The following is a 16,806-nucleotide window of genomic DNA, read 5'->3' as shown; positions in this document are numbered from 1 at the left end:
CTGGTGCCACATGCTCCGTCCTTTTCTGTAGAGCTTGGTAAGGGTCCAATAAGGTCTAACGCATGCAGAGCAGGGAAACCTGAGGTCCAGGATTGGGAAAGGTTGCTTTGGACAATCTCATTTGTTGCTAGCTTGCTGAAGAAGAGTATCAACTAGTTCATGAGCCGAAATGCCCATGTCGAGATTTTAAATGTGTGTCCTTGTTCTGTTTCCTTGTTACTTGCGTGTTTGTGTGTGCACTGGGCTTCTGTCTTTCAGGAGTTGGCAGTTTCCGTAGTGTAGCGGTTATCACGTTCGCTTAACACGCGAAAGGTCCCCGGTTCGAGACCGGGCGGAAACTTCTGCATCTTTCCTCGGGTTTCGTCCAATGGCGATCCTCTCGAGAGTAGTTAATGTCCCATGTAGTCCCAATGTCCCAAGAAGTCCCATGATTCAGTGGAGTTGACATGTCATTCTTTGAAATGGGAAGTCAGCTACCCTGGTGCGACTTGTGCGGATTCGCCTTTTAAGCCGTTCCGTTGTTTCTACCAGTCGGTAGAATCCCGTTCAGCAAGATTACCATGAATGTCATGGGCCAAGGACCTTTGTTACTTCTGAGACCTTCAGACCAGTCCTTCGCGATCCTGGTCCCACCTGCCCTGCCCTGCCCTGCATGTTTGAGATGTTTCCCTGCTCCAACACACCCGATTCAAATAAGTGGGTCGTTATGTAGCTCTCTAGAAGCCTGGTAACCAACATGCATTTGAATCAGGTGTGTTGGAGCCAAGAAACCTCTAAAAACATGCAGGACAGGGGTTTCCCTGAGGACAGGGTTAAGAACCACTGATCTAAAGCATGCTGGCCTGAGGACAAGGGTTGAGAACCACTGCCTTAGACCGTCTCAGTGCCCGCTGACTTGTTGAAGAACCATATCAACTGGTTCATGAGCCCAAATGCCCATTTGACATGATAAAGGCGTGTCCTCGTTCTGTGTCCTTGTTTGTGTGGGTGTGGAGTGAGATTCTGTTGTTGGTTAGGAAGAAGTTTCCGTAGTGTAGTGGCTATCACGTTCGCCTCACACGCGAAAGGTCCCCGGTTCGAGACCGGGCGGAAACATGTCCCCTTTTATCAGCAGTCTCGTAAATAATTGATGCATTGTCGACAGTTACGAGTTTGTTGGAGTACCCTGGTGCCACATGCTCCGTCCTTTTCTGTAGAGCTTGGTAAGGGTCCAATAAGGTCTAACGCATGCAGAGCAGGGAAACCTGAGGTCCAGGATTGGGAAAGGTTGCTTTGGACAATCTCATTTGTTGCTAGCTTGCTGAAGAAGAGTATCAACTAGTTCATGAGCCGAAATGCCCATGTCGAGATTTTAAATGTGTGTCCTTGTTCTGTTTCCTTGTTACTTGCGTGTTTGTGTGTGCACTGGGCTTCTGTCTTTCAGGAGTTGGCAGTTTCCGTAGTGTAGCGGTTATCACGTTCGCTTAACACGCGAAAGGTCCCCGGTTCGAGACCGGGCGGAAACTTCTGCATCTTTCCTCGGGTTTCGTCCAATGGCGATCCTCTCGAGAGTAGTTAATGTCCCATGTAGTCCCAATGTCCCAAGAAGTCCCATGATTCAGTGGAGTTGACATGTCATTCTTTGAAATGGGAAGTCAGCTACCCTGGTGCGACTTGTGCGGATTCGCCTTTTAAGCCGTTCCGTTGTTTCTACCAGTCGGTAGAATCCCGTTCAGCAAGATTACCATGAATGTCATGGGCCAAGGACCTTTGTTACTTCTGAGACCTTCAGACCAGTCCTTCGCGATCCTGGTCCCACCTGCCCTGCCCTGCCCTGCATGTTTGAGATGTTTCCCTGCTCCAACACACCCGATTCAAATAAGTGGGTCGTTATGTAGCTCTCTAGAAGCCTGGTAACCAACATGCATTTGAATCAGGTGTGTTGGAGCCAAGAAACCTCTAAAAACATGCAGGACAGGGGTTTCCCTGAGGACAGGGTTAAGAACCACTGATCTAAAGCATGCTGGCCTGAGGACAAGGGTTGAGAACCACTGCCTTAGACCGTCTCAGTGCCCGCTGACTTGTTGAAGAACCATATCAACTGGTTCATGAGCCCAAATGCCCATTTGACATGATAAAGGCGTGTCCTCGTTCTGTGTCCTTGTTTGTGTGGGTGTGGAGTGAGATTCTGTTGTTGGTTAGGAAGAAGTTTCCGTAGTGTAGTGGCTATCACGTTCGCCTCACACGCGAAAGGTCCCCGGTTCGAGACCGGGCGGAAACATGTCCCCTTTTATCAGCAGTCTCGTAAATAATTGATGCATTGTCGACAGTTACGAGTTTGTTGGAGTACCCTGGTGCCACATGCTCCGTCCTTTTCTGTAGAGCTTGGTAAGGGTCCAATAAGGTCTAACGCATGCAGAGCAGGGAAACCTGAGGTCCAGGATTGGGAAAGGTTGCTTTGGACAATCTCATTTGTTGCTAGCTTGCTGAAGAAGAGTATCAACTAGTTCATGAGCCGAAATGCCCATGTCGAGATTTTAAATGTGTGTCCTTGTTCTGTTTCCTTGTTACTTGCGTGTTTGTGTGTGCACTGGGCTTCTGTCTTTCAGGAGTTGGCAGTTTCCGTAGTGTAGCGGTTATCACGTTCGCTTAACACGCGAAAGGTCCCCGGTTCGAGACCGGGCGGAAACTTCTGCATCTTTCCTCGGGTTTCGTCCAATGGCGATCCTCTCGAGAGTAGTTAATGTCCCATGTAGTCCCAATGTCCCAAGAAGTCCCATGATTCAGTGGAGTTGACATGTCATTCTTTGAAATGGGAAGTCAGCTACCCTGGTGCGACTTGTGCGGATTCGCCTTTTAAGCCGTTCCGTTGTTTCTACCAGTCGGTAGAATCCCGTTCAGCAAGATTACCATGAATGTCATGGGCCAAGGACCTTTGTTACTTCTGAGACCTTCAGACCAGTCCTTCGCGATCCTGGTCCCACCTGCCCTGCCCTGCCCTGCATGTTTGAGATGTTTCCCTGCTCCAACACACCCGATTCAAATAAGTGGGTCGTTATGTAGCTCTCTAGAAGCCTGGTAACCAACATGCATTTGAATCAGGTGTGTTGGAGCCAAGAAACCTCTAAAAACATGCAGGACAGGGGTTTCCCTGAGGACAGGGTTAAGAACCACTGATCTAAAGCATGCTGGCCTGAGGACAAGGGTTGAGAACCACTGCCTTAGACCGTCTCAGTGCCCGCTGACTTGTTGAAGAACCATATCAACTGGTTCATGAGCCCAAATGCCCATTTGACATGATAAAGGCGTGTCCTCGTTCTGTGTCCTTGTTTGTGTGGGTGTGGAGTGAGATTCTGTTGTTGGTTAGGAAGAAGTTTCCGTAGTGTAGTGGCTATCACGTTCGCCTCACACGCGAAAGGTCCCCGGTTCGAGACCGGGCGGAAACATGTCCCCTTTTATCAGCAGTCTCGTAAATAATTGATGCATTGTCGACAGTTACGAGTTTGTTGGAGTACCCTGGTGCCACATGCTCCGTCCTTTTCTGTAGAGCTTGGTAAGGGTCCAATAAGGTCTAACGCATGCAGAGCAGGGAAACCTGAGGTCCAGGATTGGGAAAGGTTGCTTTGGACAATCTCATTTGTTGCTAGCTTGCTGAAGAAGAGTATCAACTAGTTCATGAGCCGAAATGCCCATGTCGAGATTTTAAATGTGTGTCCTTGTTCTGTTTCCTTGTTACTTGCGTGTTTGTGTGTGCACTGGGCTTCTGTCTTTCAGGAGTTGGCAGTTTCCGTAGTGTAGCGGTTATCACGTTCGCTTAACACGCGAAAGGTCCCCGGTTCGAGACCGGGCGGAAACTTCTGCATCTTTCCTCGGGTTTCGTCCAATGGCGATCCTCTCGAGAGTAGTTAATGTCCCATGTAGTCCCAATGTCCCAAGAAGTCCCATGATTCAGTGGAGTTGACATGTCATTCTTTGAAATGGGAAGTCAGCTACCCTGGTGCGACTTGTGCGGATTCGCCTTTTAAGCCGTTCCGTTGTTTCTACCAGTCGGTAGAATCCCGTTCAGCAAGATTACCATGAATGTCATGGGCCAAGGACCTTTGTTACTTCTGAGACCTTCAGACCAGTCCTTCGCGATCCTGGTCCCACCTGCCCTGCCCTGCCCTGCATGTTTGAGATGTTTCCCTGCTCCAACACACCCGATTCAAATAAGTGGGTCGTTATGTAGCTCTCTAGAAGCCTGGTAACCAACATGCATTTGAATCAGGTGTGTTGGAGCCAAGAAACCTCTAAAAACATGCAGGACAGGGGTTTCCCTGAGGACAGGGTTAAGAACCACTGATCTAAAGCATGCTGGCCTGAGGACAAGGGTTGAGAACCACTGCCTTAGACCGTCTCAGTGCCCGCTGACTTGTTGAAGAACCATATCAACTGGTTCATGAGCCCAAATGCCCATTTGACATGATAAAGGCGTGTCCTCGTTCTGTGTCCTTGTTTGTGTGGGTGTGGAGTGAGATTCTGTTGTTGGTTAGGAAGAAGTTTCCGTAGTGTAGTGGCTATCACGTTCGCCTCACACGCGAAAGGTCCCCGGTTCGAGACCGGGCGGAAACATGTCCCCTTTTATCAGCAGTCTCGTAAATAATTGATGCATTGTCGACAGTTACGAGTTTGTTGGAGTACCCTGGTGCCACATGCTCCGTCCTTTTCTGTAGAGCTTGGTAAGGGTCCAATAAGGTCTAACGCATGCAGAGCAGGGAAACCTGAGGTCCAGGATTGGGAAAGGTTGCTTTGGACAATCTCATTTGTTGCTAGCTTGCTGAAGAAGAGTATCAACTAGTTCATGAGCCGAAATGCCCATGTCGAGATTTTAAATGTGTGTCCTTGTTCTGTTTCCTTGTTACTTGCGTGTTTGTGTGTGCACTGGGCTTCTGTCTTTCAGGAGTTGGCAGTTTCCGTAGTGTAGCGGTTATCACGTTCGCTTAACACGCGAAAGGTCCCCGGTTCGAGACCGGGCGGAAACTTCTGCATCTTTCCTCGGGTTTCGTCCAATGGCGATCCTCTCGAGAGTAGTTAATGTCCCATGTAGTCCCAATGTCCCAAGAAGTCCCATGATTCAGTGGAGTTGACATGTCATTCTTTGAAATGGGAAGTCAGCTACCCTGGTGCGACTTGTGCGGATTCGCCTTTTAAGCCGTTCCGTTGTTTCTACCAGTCGGTAGAATCCCGTTCAGCAAGATTACCATGAATGTCATGGGCCAAGGACCTTTGTTACTTCTGAGACCTTCAGACCAGTCCTTCGCGATCCTGGTCCCACCTGCCCTGCCCTGCCCTGCATGTTTGAGATGTTTCCCTGCTCCAACACACCCGATTCAAATAAGTGGGTCGTTATGTAGCTCTCTAGAAGCCTGGTAACCAACATGCATTTGAATCAGGTGTGTTGGAGCCAAGAAACCTCTAAAAACATGCAGGACAGGGGTTTCCCTGAGGACAGGGTTAAGAACCACTGATTTAAAGCATGCTGGCCTGAGGACAAGGGTTGAGAACCACTGCCTTAGACCGTCTCAGTGCCCGCTGACTTGTTGAAGAACCATATCAACTGGTTCATGAGCCCAAATGCCCATTTGACATGATAAAGGCGTGTCCTCGTTCTGTGTCCTTGTTTGTGTGGGTGTGGAGTGAGATTCTGTTGTTGGTTAGGATGAAGTTTCCGTAGTGTAGTGGCTATCACGTTCGCCTCACACGCGAAAGGTCCCCGGTTCGAGACCGGGCGGAAACTTCTGCATCTTTCCTCGGGTTTCGTCCAATGGCGATCCTCTCGAGAGTAGTTAATGTCCCATGTAGTCCCAATGTCCCAAGAAGTCCCATGATTCAGTGGAGTTGACATGTCATTCTTTGAAATGGGAAGTCAGCTACCCTGGTGCGACTTGTGCGGATTCGCCTTTTAAGCCGTTCCGTTGTTTCTACCAGTCGGTAGAATCCCGTTCAGCAAGATTACCATGAATGTCATGGGCCAAGGACCTTTGTTACTTCTGAGACCTTCAGACCAGTCCTTCGCGATCCTGGTCCCACCTGCCCTGCCCTGCCCTGCATGTTTGAGATGTTTCCCTGCTCCAACACACCCGATTCAAATAAGTGGGTCGTTATGTAGCTCTCTAGAAGCCTGGTAACCAACATGCATTTGAATCAGGTGTGTTGGAGCCAAGAAACCTCTAAAAACATGCAGGACAGGGGTTTCCCTGAGGACAGGGTTAAGAACCACTGATCTAAAGCATGCTGGCCTGAGGACAAGGGTTGAGAACCACTGCCTTAGACCGTCTCAGTGCCCGCTGACTTGTTGAAGAACCATATCAACTGGTTCATGAGCCCAAATGCCCATTTGACATGATAAAGGCGTGTCCTCGTTCTGTGTCCTTGTTTGTGTGGGTGTGGAGTGAGATTCTGTTGTTGGTTAGGAAGAAGTTTCCGTAGTGTAGTGGCTATCACGTTCGCCTCACACGCGAAAGGTCCCCGGTTCGAGACCGGGCGGAAACATGTCCCCTTTTATCAGCAGTCTCGTAAATAATTGATGCATTGTCGACAGTTACGAGTTTGTTGGAGTACCCTGGTGCCACATGCTCCGTCCTTTTCTGTAGAGCTTGGTAAGGGTCCAATAAGGTCTAACGCATGCAGAGCAGGGAAACCTGAGGTCCAGGATTGGGAAAGGTTGCTTTGGACAATCTCATTTGTTGCTAGCTTGCTGAAGAAGAGTATCAACTAGTTCATGAGCCGAAATGCCCATGTCGAGATTTTAAATGTGTGTCCTTGTTCTGTTTCCTTGTTACTTGCGTGTTTGTGTGTGCACTGGGCTTCTGTCTTTCAGGAGTTGGCAGTTTCCGTAGTGTAGCGGTTATCACGTTCGCTTAACACGCGAAAGGTCCCCGGTTCGAGACCGGGCGGAAACTTCTGCATCTTTCCTCGGGTTTCGTCCAATGGCGATCCTCTCGAGAGTAGTTAATGTCCCATGTAGTCCCAATGTCCCAAGAAGTCCCATGATTCAGTGGAGTTGACATGTCATTCTTTGAAATGGGAAGTCAGCTACCCTGGTGCGACTTGTGCGGATTCGCCTTTTAAGCCGTTCCGTTGTTTCTACCAGTCGGTAGAATCCCGTTCAGCAAGATTACCATGAATGTCATGGGCCAAGGACCTTTGTTACTTCTGAGACCTTCAGACCAGTCCTTCGCGATCCTGGTCCCACCTGCCCTGCCCTGCCCTGCATGTTTGAGATGTTTCCCTGCTCCAACACACCCGATTCAAATAAGTGGGTCGTTATGTAGCTCTCTAGAAGCCTGGTAACCAACATGCATTTGAATCAGGTGTGTTGGAGCCAAGAAACCTCTAAAAACATGCAGGACAGGGGTTTCCCTGAGGACAGGGTTAAGAACCACTGATCTAAAGCATGCTGGCCTGAGGACAAGGGTTGAGAACCACTGCCTTAGACCGTCTCAGTGCCCGCTGACTTGTTGAAGAACCATATCAACTGGTTCATGAGCCCAAATGCCCATTTGACATGATAAAGGCGTGTCCTCGTTCTGTGTCCTTGTTTGTGTGGGTGTGGAGTGAGATTCTGTTGTTGGTTAGGAAGAAGTTTCCGTAGTGTAGTGGCTATCACGTTCGCCTCACACGCGAAAGGTCCCCGGTTCGAGACCGGGCGGAAACATGTCCCCTTTTATCAGCAGTCTCGTAAATAATTGATGCATTGTCGACAGTTACGAGTTTGTTGGAGTACCCTGGTGCCACATGCTCCGTCCTTTTCTGTAGAGCTTGGTAAGGGTCCAATAAGGTCTAACGCATGCAGAGCAGGGAAACCTGAGGTCCAGGATTGGGAAAGGTTGCTTTGGACAATCTCATTTGTTGCTAGCTTGCTGAAGAAGAGTATCAACTAGTTCATGAGCCGAAATGCCCATGTCGAGATTTTAAATGTGTGTCCTTGTTCTGTTTCCTTGTTACTTGCGTGTTTGTGTGTGCACTGGGCTTCTGTCTTTCAGGAGTTGGCAGTTTCCGTAGTGTAGCGGTTATCACGTTCGCTTAACACGCGAAAGGTCCCCGGTTCGAGACCGGGCGGAAACTTCTGCATCTTTCCTCGGGTTTCGTCCAATGGCGATCCTCTCGAGAGTAGTTAATGTCCCATGTAGTCCCAATGTCCCAAGAAGTCCCATGATTCAGTGGAGTTGACATGTCATTCTTTGAAATGGGAAGTCAGCTACCCTGGTGCGACTTGTGCGGATTCGCCTTTTAAGCCGTTCCGTTGTTTCTACCAGTCGGTAGAATCCCGTTCAGCAAGATTACCATGAATGTCATGGGCCAAGGACCTTTGTTACTTCTGAGACCTTCAGACCAGTCCTTCGCGATCCTGGTCCCACCTGCCCTGCCCTGCCCTGCATGTTTGAGATGTTTCCCTGCTCCAACACACCCGATTCAAATAAGTGGGTCGTTATGTAGCTCTCTAGAAGCCTGGTAACCAACATGCATTTGAATCAGGTGTGTTGGAGCCAAGAAACCTCTAAAAACATGCAGGACAGGGGTTTCCCTGAGGACAGGGTTAAGAACCACTGATCTAAAGCATGCTGGCCTGAGGACAAGGGTTGAGAACCACTGCCTTAGACCGTCTCAGTGCCCGCTGACTTGTTGAAGAACCATATCAACTGGTTCATGAGCCCAAATGCCCATTTGACATGATAAAGGCGTGTCCTCGTTCTGTGTCCTTGTTTGTGTGGGTGTGGAGTGAGATTCTGTTGTTGGTTAGGAAGAAGTTTCCGTAGTGTAGTGGCTATCACGTTCGCCTCACACGCGAAAGGTCCGCGGTTCGAGACCGGGCGGAAACATGTCCCCTTTTATCAGCAGTCTCGTAAATAATTGATGCATTGTCGACAGTTACGAGTTTGTTGGAGTACCCTGGTGCCACATGCTCCGTCCTTTTCTGTAGAGCTTGGTAAGGGTCCAATAAGGTCTAACGCATGCAGAGCAGGGAAACCTGAGGTCCAGGATTGGGAAAGGTTGCTTTGGACAATCTCATTTGTTGCTAGCTTGCTGAAGAAGAGTATCAACTAGTTCATGAGCCGAAATGCCCATGTCGAGATTTTAAATGTGTGTCCTTGTTCTGTTTCCTTGTTACTTGCGTGTTTGTGTGTGCACTGGGCTTCTGTCTTTCAGGAGTTGGCAGTTTCCGTAGTGTAGCGGTTATCACGTTCGCTTAACACGCGAAAGGTCCCCGGTTCGAGACCGGGCGGAAACTTCTGCATCTTTCCTCGGGTTTCGTCCAATGGCGATCCTCTCGAGAGTAGTTAATGTCCCATGTAGTCCCAATGTCCCAAGAAGTCCCATGATTCAGTGGAGTTGACATGTCATTCTTTGAAATGGGAAGTCAGCTACCCTGGTGCGACTTGTGCGGATTCGCCTTTTAAGCCGTTCCGTTGTTTCTACCAGTCGGTAGAATCCCGTTCAGCAAGATTACCATGAATGTCATGGGCCAAGGACCTTTGTTACTTCTGAGACCTTCAGACCAGTCCTTCGCGATCCTGGTCCCACCTGCCCTGCCCTGCCCTGCATGTTTGAGATGTTTCCCTGCTCCAACACACCCGATTCAAATAAGTGGGTCGTTATGTAGCTCTCTAGAAGCCTGGTAACCAACATGCATTTGAATCAGGTGTGTTGGAGCCAAGAAACCTCTAAAAACATGCAGGACAGGGGTTTCCCTGAGGACAGGGTTAAGAACCACTGATTTAAAGCATGCTGGCCTGAGGACAAGGGTTGAGAACCACTGCCTTAGACCGTCTCAGTGCCCGCTGACTTGTTGAAGAACCATATCAACTGGTTCATGAGCCCAAATGCCCATTTGACATGATAAAGGCGTGTCCTCGTTCTGTGTCCTTGTTTGTGTGGGTGTGGAGTGAGATTCTGTTGTTGGTTAGGATGAAGTTTCTGTAGTGTAGTGGCTATCACGTTCGCCTCACACGCGAAAGGTCCCCGGTTCGAGACCGGGCGGAAACTTCTGCATCTTTCCTCGGGTTTCGTCCAATGGCGATCCTCTCGAGAGTAGTTAATGTCCCATGTAGTCCCAATGTCCCAAGAAGTCCCATGATTCAGTGGAGTTGACATGTCATTCTTTGAAATGGGAAGTCAGCTACCCTGGTGCGACTTGTGCGGATTCGCCTTTTAAGCCGTTCCGTTGTTTCTACCAGTCGGTAGAATCCCGTTCAGCAAGATTACCATGAATGTCATGGGCCAAGGACCTTTGTTACTTCTGAGACCTTCAGACCAGTCCTTCGCGATCCTGGTCCCACCTGCCCTGCCCTGCCCTGCATGTTTGAGATGTTTCCCTGCTCCAACACACCCGATTCAAATAAGTGGGTCGTTATGTAGCTCTCTAGAAGCCTGGTAACCAACATGCATTTGAATCAGGTGTGTTGGAGCCAAGAAACCTCTAAAAACATGCAGGACAGGGGTTTCCCTGAGGACAGGGTTAAGAACCACTGATCTAAAGCATGCTGGCCTGAGGACAAGGGTTGAGAACCACTGCCTTAGACCGTCTCAGTGCCCGCTGACTTGTTGAAGAACCATATCAACTGGTTCATGAGCCCAAATGCCCATTTGACATGATAAAGGCGTGTCCTCGTTCTGTGTCCTTGTTTGTGTGGGTGTGGAGTGAGATTCTGTTGTTGGTTAGGAAGAAGTTTCCGTAGTGTAGTGGCTATCACGTTCGCCTCACACGCGAAAGGTCCCCGGTTCGAGACCGGGCGGAAACATGTCCCCTTTTATCAGCAGTCTCGTAAATAATTGATGCATTGTCGACAGTTACGAGTTTGTTGGAGTACCCTGGTGCCACATGCTCCGTCCTTTTCTGTAGAGCTTGGTAAGGGTCCAATAAGGTCTAACGCATGCAGAGCAGGGAAACCTGAGGTCCAGGATTGGGAAAGGTTGCTTTGGACAATCTCATTTGTTGCTAGCTTGCTGAAGAAGAGTATCAACTAGTTCATGAGCCGAAATGCCCATGTCGAGATTTTAAATGTGTGTCCTTGTTCTGTTTCCTTGTTACTTGCGTGTTTGTGTGTGCACTGGGCTTCTGTCTTTCAGGAGTTGGCAGTTTCCGTAGTGTAGCGGTTATCACGTTCGCTTAACACGCGAAAGGTCCCCGGTTCGAGACCGGGCGGAAACTTCTGCATCTTTCCTCGGGTTTCGTCCAATGGCGATCCTCTCGAGAGTAGTTAATGTCCCATGTAGTCCCAATGTCCCAAGAAGTCCCATGATTCAGTGGAGTTGACATGTCATTCTTTGAAATGGGAAGTCAGCTACCCTGGTGCGACTTGTGCGGATTCGCCTTTTAAGCCGTTCCGTTGTTTCTACCAGTCGGTAGAATCCCGTTCAGCAAGATTACCATGAATGTCATGGGCCAAGGACCTTTGTTACTTCTGAGACCTTCAGACCAGTCCTTCGCGATCCTGGTCCCACCTGCCCTGCCCTGCCCTGCATGTTTGAGATGTTTCCCTGCTCCAACACACCCGATTCAAATAAGTGGGTCGTTATGTAGCTCTCTAGAAGCCTGGTAACCAACATGCATTTGAATCAGGTGTGTTGGAGCCAAGAAACCTCTAAAAACATGCAGGACAGGGGTTTCCCTGAGGACAGGGTTAAGAACCACTGATTTAAAGCATGCTGGCCTGAGGACAAGGGTTGAGAACCACTGCCTTAGACCGTCTCAGTGCCCGCTGACTTGTTGAAGAACCATATCAACTGGTTCATGAGCCCAAATGCCCATTTGACATGATAAAGGCGTGTCCTCGTTCTGTGTCCTTGTTTGTGTGGGTGTGGAGTGAGATTCTGTTGTTGGTTAGGATGAAGTTTCCGTAGTGTAGTGGCTATCACGTTCGCCTCACACGCGAAAGGTCCCCGGTTCGAGACCGGGCGGAAACTTCTGCATCTTTCCTCGGGTTTCGTCCAATGGCGATCCTCTCGAGAGTAGTTAATGTCCCATGTAGTCCCAATGTCCCAAGAAGTCCCATGATTCAGTGGAGTTGACATGTCATTCTTTGAAATGGGAAGTCAGCTACCCTGGTGCGACTTGTGCGGATTCGCCTTTTAAGCCGTTCCGTTGTTTCTACCAGTCGGTAGAATCCCGTTCAGCAAGATTACCATGAATGTCATGGGCCAAGGACCTTTGTTACTTCTGAGACCTTCAGACCAGTCCTTCGCGATCCTGGTCCCACCTGCCCTGCCCTGCCCTGCATGTTTGAGATGTTTCCCTGCTCCAACACACCCGATTCAAATAAGTGGGTCGTTATGTAGCTCTCTAGAAGCCTGGTAACCAACATGCATTTGAATCAGGTGTGTTGGAGCCAAGAAACCTCTAAAAACATGCAGGACAGGGGTTTCCCTGAGGACAGGGTTAAGAACCACTGATCTAAAGCATGCTGGCCTGAGGACAAGGGTTGAGAACCACTGCCTTAGACCGTCTCAGTGCCCGCTGACTTGTTGAAGAACCATATCAACTGGTTCATGAGCCCAAATGCCCATTTGACATGATAAAGGCGTGTCCTCGTTCTGTGTCCTTGTTTGTGTGGGTGTGGAGTGAGATTCTGTTGTTGGTTAGGAAGAAGTTTCCGTAGTGTAGTGGCTATCACGTTCGCCTCACACGCGAAAGGTCCCCGGTTCGAGACCGGGCGGAAACATGTCCCCTTTTATCAGCAGTCTCGTAAATAATTGATGCATTGTCGACAGTTACGAGTTTGTTGGAGTACCCTGGTGCCACATGCTCCGTCCTTTTCTGTAGAGCTTGGTAAGGGTCCAATAAGGTCTAACGCATGCAGAGCAGGGAAACCTGAGGTCCAGGATTGGGAAAGGTTGCTTTGGACAATCTCATTTGTTGCTAGCTTGCTGAAGAAGAGTATCAACTAGTTCATGAGCCGAAATGCCCATGTCGAGATTTTAAATGTGTGTCCTTGTTCTGTTTCCTTGTTACTTGCGTGTTTGTGTGTGCACTGGGCTTCTGTCTTTCAGGAGTTGGCAGTTTCCGTAGTGTAGCGGTTATCACGTTCGCTTAACACGCGAAAGGTCCCCGGTTCGAGACCGGGCGGAAACTTCTGCATCTTTCCTCGGGTTTCGTCCAATGGCGATCCTCTCGAGAGTAGTTAATGTCCCATGTAGTCCCAATGTCCCAAGAAGTCCCATGATTCAGTGGAGTTGACATGTCATTCTTTGAAATGGGAAGTCAGCTACCCTGGTGCGACTTGTGCGGATTCGCCTTTTAAGCCGTTCCGTTGTTTCTACCAGTCGGTAGAATCCCGTTCAGCAAGATTACCATGAATGTCATGGGCCAAGGACCTTTGTTACTTCTGAGACCTTCAGACCAGTCCTTCGCGATCCTGGTCCCACCTGCCCTGCCCTGCCCTGCATGTTTGAGATGTTTCCCTGCTCCAACACACCCGATTCAAATAAGTGGGTCGTTATGTAGCTCTCTAGAAGCCTGGTAACCAACATGCATTTGAATCAGGTGTGTTGGAGCCAAGAAACCTCTAAAAACATGCAGGACAGGGGTTTCCCTGAGGACAGGGTTAAGAACCACTGATCTAAAGCATGCTGGCCTGAGGACAAGGGTTGAGAACCACTGCCTTAGACCGTCTCAGTGCCCGCTGACTTGTTGAAGAACCATATCAACTGGTTCATGAGCCCAAATGCCCATTTGACATGATAAAGGCGTGTCCTCGTTCTGTGTCCTTGTTTGTGTGGGTGTGGAGTGAGATTCTGTTGTTGGTTAGGAAGAAGTTTCCGTAGTGTAGTGGCTATCACGTTCGCCTCACACGCGAAAGGTCCCCGGTTCGAGACCGGGCGGAAACATGTCCCCTTTTATCAGCAGTCTCGTAAATAATTGATGCATTGTCGACAGTTACGAGTTTGTTGGAGTACCCTGGTGCCACATGCTCCGTCCTTTTCTGTAGAGCTTGGTAAGGGTCCAATAAGGTCTAACGCATGCAGAGCAGGGAAACCTGAGGTCCAGGATTGGGAAAGGTTGCTTTGGACAATCTCATTTGTTGCTAGCTTGCTGAAGAAGAGTATCAACTAGTTCATGAGCCGAAATGCCCATGTCGAGATTTTAAATGTGTGTCCTTGTTCTGTTTCCTTGTTACTTGCGTGTTTGTGTGTGCACTGGGCTTCTGTCTTTCAGGAGTTGGCAGTTTCCGTAGTGTAGCGGTTATCACGTTCGCTTAACACGCGAAAGGTCCCCGGTTCGAGACCGGGCGGAAACTTCTGCATCTTTCCTCGGGTTTCGTCCAATGGCGATCCTCTCGAGAGTAGTTAATGTCCCATGTAGTCCCAATGTCCCAAGAAGTCCCATGATTCAGTGGAGTTGACATGTCATTCTTTGAAATGGGAAGTCAGCTACCCTGGTGCGACTTGTGCGGATTCGCCTTTTAAGCCGTTCCGTTGTTTCTACCAGTCGGTAGAATCCCGTTCAGCAAGATTACCATGAATGTCATGGGCCAAGGACCTTTGTTACTTCTGAGACCTTCAGACCAGTCCTTCGCGATCCTGGTCCCACCTGCCCTGCCCTGCCCTGCATGTTTGAGATGTTTCCCTGCTCCAACACACCCGATTCAAATAAGTGGGTCGTTATGTAGCTCTCTAGAAGCCTGGTAACCAACATGCATTTGAATCAGGTGTGTTGGAGCCAAGAAACCTCTAAAAACATGCAGGACAGGGGTTTCCCTGAGGACAGGGTTAAGAACCACTGATCTAAAGCATGCTGGCCTGAGGACAAGGGTTGAGAACCACTGCCTTAGACCGTCTCAGTGCCCGCTGACTTGTTGAAGAACCATATCAACTGGTTCATGAGCCCAAATGCCCATTTGACATGATAAAGGCGTGTCCTCGTTCTGTGTCCTTGTTTGTGTGGGTGTGGAGTGAGATTCTGTTGTTGGTTAGGAAGAAGTTTCCGTAGTGTAGTGGCTATCACGTTCGCCTCACACGCGAAAGGTCCGCGGTTCGAGACCGGGCGGAAACATGTCCCCTTTTATCAGCAGTCTCGTAAATAATTGATGCATTGTCGACAGTTACGAGTTTGTTGGAGTACCCTGGTGCCACATGCTCCGTCCTTTTCTGTAGAGCTTGGTAAGGGTCCAATAAGGTCTAACGCATGCAGAGCAGGGAAACCTGAGGTCCAGGATTGGGAAAGGTTGCTTTGGACAATCTCATTTGTTGCTAGCTTGCTGAAGAAGAGTATCAACTAGTTCATGAGCCGAAATGCCCATGTCGAGATTTTAAATGTGTGTCCTTGTTCTGTTTCCTTGTTACTTGCGTGTTTGTGTGTGCACTGGGCTTCTGTCTTTCAGGAGTTGGCAGTTTCCGTAGTGTAGCGGTTATCACGTTCGCTTAACACGCGAAAGGTCCCCGGTTCGAGACCGGGCGGAAACTTCTGCATCTTTCCTCGGGTTTCGTCCAATGGCGATCCTCTCGAGAGTAGTTAATGTCCCATGTAGTCCCAATGTCCCAAGAAGTCCCATGATTCAGTGGAGTTGACATGTCATTCTTTGAAATGGGAAGTCAGCTACCCTGGTGCGACTTGTGCGGATTCGCCTTTTAAGCCGTTCCGTTGTTTCTACCAGTCGGTAGAATCCCGTTCAGCAAGATTACCATGAATGTCATGGGCCAAGGACCTTTGTTACTTCTGAGACCTTCAGACCAGTCCTTCGCGATCCTGGTCCCACCTGCCCTGCCCTGCCCTGCATGTTTGAGATGTTTCCCTGCTCCAACACACCCGATTCAAATAAGTGGGTCGTTATGTAGCTCTCTAGAAGCCTGGTAACCAACATGCATTTGAATCAGGTGTGTTGGAGCCAAGAAACCTCTAAAAACATGCAGGACAGGGGTTTCCCTGAGGACAGGGTTAAGAACCACTGATCTAAAGCATGCTGGCCTGAGGACAAGGGTTGAGAACCACTGCCTTAGACCGTCTCAGTGCCCGCTGACTTGTTGAAGAACCATATCAACTGGTTCATGAGCCCAAATGCCCATTTGACATGATAAAGGCGTGTCCTCGTTCTGTGTCCTTGTTTGTGTGGGTGTGGAGTGAGATTCTGTTGTTGGTTAGGAAGAAGTTTCCGTAGTGTAGTGGCTATCACGTTCGCCTCACACGCGAAAGGTCCCCGGTTCGAGACCGGGCGGAAACATGTCCCCTTTTATCAGCAGTCTCGTAAATAATTGATGCATTGTCGGCAGTTACGAGTTTGTTGGAGTACCCTGGTGCCACATGCTCCGTCCTTTTCTGTAGAGCTTGGTAAGGGTCCAATAAGGTCTAACGCATGCAGAGCAGGGAAACCTGAGGTCCAGGATTGGGAAAGGTTGCTTTGGACAATCTCATTTGTTGCTAGCTTGCTGAAGAAGAGTATCAACTAGTTCATGAGCCGAAATGCCCATGTCGAGATTTTAAATGTGTGTCCTTGTTCTGTTTCCTTGTTACTTGCCTGTTTGTGTGTGCACTGGGCTTCTGTCTTTCAGGAGTTGGCAGTTTCCGCAGTGTAGCGGTTATCACGTTCGCTTAACACGCGAAAGGTCCCCGGTTCGAGACCGGGCGGAACCTTCTGCATCTTTCCTCGGGTTTCGTCCAATGGCGATCCTCTCGAGAGTAGTTAATGTCCCATGTAGTCCCAATGTCCCAAGAAGTCCCATGATTCAGTGGAGTTGACATGTCATTCTTTGAAATGGGAAGTCAGCTACCCTGGTGCGACTTGTGCGGATTCGCCTTTTAAGCCGTTCCGTTGTTTCTACCAGTCGGTAGAATCCCGTTCAGCAAGATTACCA

At 49.3% G+C, this 16,806-nt stretch overlaps 27 non-coding genes across 27 annotated transcripts; all 27 read left to right on the top strand.

The window, feature by feature from the left end:
- Positions 1-267: 267 nt before the first annotated feature.
- trnav-aac (transfer RNA valine (anticodon AAC)) lies at positions 268-340 on the top strand. The gene has a single exon. It is a non-coding gene; the product is annotated as a tRNA-Val (tRNA).
- A 682-nt stretch (positions 341-1,022) lies between these two features.
- Positions 1,023-1,095, top strand: trnav-cac (transfer RNA valine (anticodon CAC)). The gene has a single exon. It is a non-coding gene; the product is annotated as a tRNA-Val (tRNA).
- A 337-nt stretch (positions 1,096-1,432) lies between these two features.
- On the top strand, positions 1,433-1,505 carry trnav-aac (transfer RNA valine (anticodon AAC)). Its single transcript has one exon. It is a non-coding gene; the product is annotated as a tRNA-Val (tRNA).
- Positions 1,506-2,187: 682 nt separating this feature from the next.
- trnav-cac (transfer RNA valine (anticodon CAC)) lies at positions 2,188-2,260 on the top strand. Its single transcript has one exon. It is a non-coding gene; the product is annotated as a tRNA-Val (tRNA).
- A 337-nt stretch (positions 2,261-2,597) lies between these two features.
- Positions 2,598-2,670, top strand: trnav-aac (transfer RNA valine (anticodon AAC)). The gene has a single exon. It is a non-coding gene; the product is annotated as a tRNA-Val (tRNA).
- Positions 2,671-3,352: 682 nt separating this feature from the next.
- Positions 3,353-3,425, top strand: trnav-cac (transfer RNA valine (anticodon CAC)). Its single transcript has one exon. It is a non-coding gene; the product is annotated as a tRNA-Val (tRNA).
- A 337-nt stretch (positions 3,426-3,762) lies between these two features.
- Positions 3,763-3,835, top strand: trnav-aac (transfer RNA valine (anticodon AAC)). Its single transcript has one exon. It is a non-coding gene; the product is annotated as a tRNA-Val (tRNA).
- A 682-nt stretch (positions 3,836-4,517) lies between these two features.
- On the top strand, positions 4,518-4,590 carry trnav-cac (transfer RNA valine (anticodon CAC)). The gene has a single exon. It is a non-coding gene; the product is annotated as a tRNA-Val (tRNA).
- A 337-nt stretch (positions 4,591-4,927) lies between these two features.
- Positions 4,928-5,000, top strand: trnav-aac (transfer RNA valine (anticodon AAC)). Its single transcript has one exon. It is a non-coding gene; the product is annotated as a tRNA-Val (tRNA).
- Positions 5,001-5,682: 682 nt separating this feature from the next.
- On the top strand, positions 5,683-5,755 carry trnav-cac (transfer RNA valine (anticodon CAC)). Its single transcript has one exon. It is a non-coding gene; the product is annotated as a tRNA-Val (tRNA).
- Positions 5,756-6,437: 682 nt separating this feature from the next.
- On the top strand, positions 6,438-6,510 carry trnav-cac (transfer RNA valine (anticodon CAC)). Its single transcript has one exon. It is a non-coding gene; the product is annotated as a tRNA-Val (tRNA).
- Positions 6,511-6,847: 337 nt separating this feature from the next.
- trnav-aac (transfer RNA valine (anticodon AAC)) lies at positions 6,848-6,920 on the top strand. The gene has a single exon. It is a non-coding gene; the product is annotated as a tRNA-Val (tRNA).
- A 682-nt stretch (positions 6,921-7,602) lies between these two features.
- Positions 7,603-7,675, top strand: trnav-cac (transfer RNA valine (anticodon CAC)). The gene has a single exon. It is a non-coding gene; the product is annotated as a tRNA-Val (tRNA).
- A 337-nt stretch (positions 7,676-8,012) lies between these two features.
- trnav-aac (transfer RNA valine (anticodon AAC)) lies at positions 8,013-8,085 on the top strand. Its single transcript has one exon. It is a non-coding gene; the product is annotated as a tRNA-Val (tRNA).
- A 682-nt stretch (positions 8,086-8,767) lies between these two features.
- Positions 8,768-8,840, top strand: trnav-cac (transfer RNA valine (anticodon CAC)). Its single transcript has one exon. It is a non-coding gene; the product is annotated as a tRNA-Val (tRNA).
- Positions 8,841-9,177: 337 nt separating this feature from the next.
- On the top strand, positions 9,178-9,250 carry trnav-aac (transfer RNA valine (anticodon AAC)). The gene has a single exon. It is a non-coding gene; the product is annotated as a tRNA-Val (tRNA).
- A 682-nt stretch (positions 9,251-9,932) lies between these two features.
- Positions 9,933-10,005, top strand: trnav-cac (transfer RNA valine (anticodon CAC)). The gene has a single exon. It is a non-coding gene; the product is annotated as a tRNA-Val (tRNA).
- A 682-nt stretch (positions 10,006-10,687) lies between these two features.
- trnav-cac (transfer RNA valine (anticodon CAC)) lies at positions 10,688-10,760 on the top strand. The gene has a single exon. It is a non-coding gene; the product is annotated as a tRNA-Val (tRNA).
- A 337-nt stretch (positions 10,761-11,097) lies between these two features.
- Positions 11,098-11,170, top strand: trnav-aac (transfer RNA valine (anticodon AAC)). Its single transcript has one exon. It is a non-coding gene; the product is annotated as a tRNA-Val (tRNA).
- Positions 11,171-11,852: 682 nt separating this feature from the next.
- trnav-cac (transfer RNA valine (anticodon CAC)) lies at positions 11,853-11,925 on the top strand. Its single transcript has one exon. It is a non-coding gene; the product is annotated as a tRNA-Val (tRNA).
- Positions 11,926-12,607: 682 nt separating this feature from the next.
- trnav-cac (transfer RNA valine (anticodon CAC)) lies at positions 12,608-12,680 on the top strand. Its single transcript has one exon. It is a non-coding gene; the product is annotated as a tRNA-Val (tRNA).
- Positions 12,681-13,017: 337 nt separating this feature from the next.
- trnav-aac (transfer RNA valine (anticodon AAC)) lies at positions 13,018-13,090 on the top strand. Its single transcript has one exon. It is a non-coding gene; the product is annotated as a tRNA-Val (tRNA).
- Positions 13,091-13,772: 682 nt separating this feature from the next.
- Positions 13,773-13,845, top strand: trnav-cac (transfer RNA valine (anticodon CAC)). Its single transcript has one exon. It is a non-coding gene; the product is annotated as a tRNA-Val (tRNA).
- A 337-nt stretch (positions 13,846-14,182) lies between these two features.
- trnav-aac (transfer RNA valine (anticodon AAC)) lies at positions 14,183-14,255 on the top strand. The gene has a single exon. It is a non-coding gene; the product is annotated as a tRNA-Val (tRNA).
- A 682-nt stretch (positions 14,256-14,937) lies between these two features.
- Positions 14,938-15,010, top strand: trnav-cac (transfer RNA valine (anticodon CAC)). The gene has a single exon. It is a non-coding gene; the product is annotated as a tRNA-Val (tRNA).
- Positions 15,011-15,347: 337 nt separating this feature from the next.
- On the top strand, positions 15,348-15,420 carry trnav-aac (transfer RNA valine (anticodon AAC)). The gene has a single exon. It is a non-coding gene; the product is annotated as a tRNA-Val (tRNA).
- Positions 15,421-16,102: 682 nt separating this feature from the next.
- Positions 16,103-16,175, top strand: trnav-cac (transfer RNA valine (anticodon CAC)). Its single transcript has one exon. It is a non-coding gene; the product is annotated as a tRNA-Val (tRNA).
- The last annotated feature ends 631 nt before the right edge of the window (positions 16,176-16,806 follow it).

Source organism: Osmerus mordax, chromosome 17, assembly GCF_038355195.1.
Source record: "Osmerus mordax isolate fOsmMor3 chromosome 17, fOsmMor3.pri, whole genome shotgun sequence".
In the NCBI taxonomy this organism is placed as follows: domain Eukaryota; kingdom Metazoa; phylum Chordata; class Actinopteri; order Osmeriformes; family Osmeridae; genus Osmerus; species Osmerus mordax.
This window is presented reverse-complemented; position numbering and strand designations above follow the sequence as displayed.